This window comes from Egretta garzetta, unplaced genomic scaffold, assembly GCF_000687185.1.
Source record: "Egretta garzetta isolate BGI_Z169 unplaced genomic scaffold, ASM68718v1 scaffold209, whole genome shotgun sequence".
Lineage (NCBI taxonomy): Eukaryota > Metazoa > Chordata > Aves > Pelecaniformes > Ardeidae > Egretta > Egretta garzetta.
The window spans coordinates 2,861,664-2,862,653 of NW_009260839.1; the positions used below are offsets into that span (position 1 = coordinate 2,861,664).

At 54.6% G+C, this 990-nt stretch overlaps 1 protein-coding gene across 3 annotated transcripts in view; it reads right to left on the reverse strand.

The window, feature by feature from the left end:
• HTR4 (5-hydroxytryptamine receptor 4) overlaps positions 1-990 on the reverse strand; it is a 98,050-nt gene that overhangs the window by 44,977 nt on the left and 52,083 nt on the right. The gene's annotated exons all lie outside the window — the stretch shown is intronic.

Consider the following 990-nt stretch of genomic DNA (forward strand, 5'->3'; position numbering starts at 1 on the left):
CCGCCGAGGCGCTTGTGGCTGACCGGATTGAAAGCCAATACACTTGTGCTGCCCCTGGGGACAGAGGTGGAAGTTGTTTTCGCCTTTATTTCATTCATCGCCCCCACTGGGCTGCAATCAAATACTCCAGCTACTGACAGAGCCAGACGCTGCTGAGAGCCGAGGGGCTCGGGCCGTGGTGCAGCCTGCCAGCTCGGTGCTGCGCGGTGGCCCTCTGCTCCCCAGCTGCCACCACCCGTCCCCTGCTCGTCCCAGGCACGGCCGCCGGGCGTTCAGGCTGCCTTCCCCCTCTGAAACTGCATGGCACCCAGCAAAAGGGCAAACGTGCTGCTGGCTGAGTGCCCTCGGTGCTAGTACAACAAAGCAATGGATTGAAAGCAAAGGGGCTGAGGACATCCCCATCCTGGAGACCAGGTCACTCAACCAGCAGAGACCCTTGTCTTGACCACCCGCTATGTCCTGAACGAAACAGGCTGCGGGTCTTCCCTGAGCTCACTCTGGTGTTCAATACCTGTTCTTGAACTAGAGAGGTTATTACAAGGAAAGCCAAGCTTAAATTTCTGCTGGTAGAAAGCTGCATATGATAATCAGTTGCCATGCCTTACAATTTTCACTTTTAAAAATGAACACTGTGTGTCTAACACCACTTTGGGCACTTCGACCTTCCAGGACTTCCCCTTGCTACACATCTGTGTGTTAGACTGCTGTACCCCAAACAGGCACTGATCTCTCTACCTTCTCTGGTATGAGATGAGTAGTTCATATGCCAGGCCTATATTGCTACAGCCTCTTTTTGAAAGCTTTAATCACACTTGATTTTTTTCCAGCCTCCCTCGGGAGCGTGGTATGCACTGCCAGCCCTGCCTGGGCTGGGGACACGGGCAGCACGGGCTCCGTGCCTGCGGGAACGGCCACCTTCACCCTTCAGGCTCAGTATCAAGTGGGAGCTGATGTTCAGCATCGAAGCGTGTTTCACACTGGCTGGTTTTT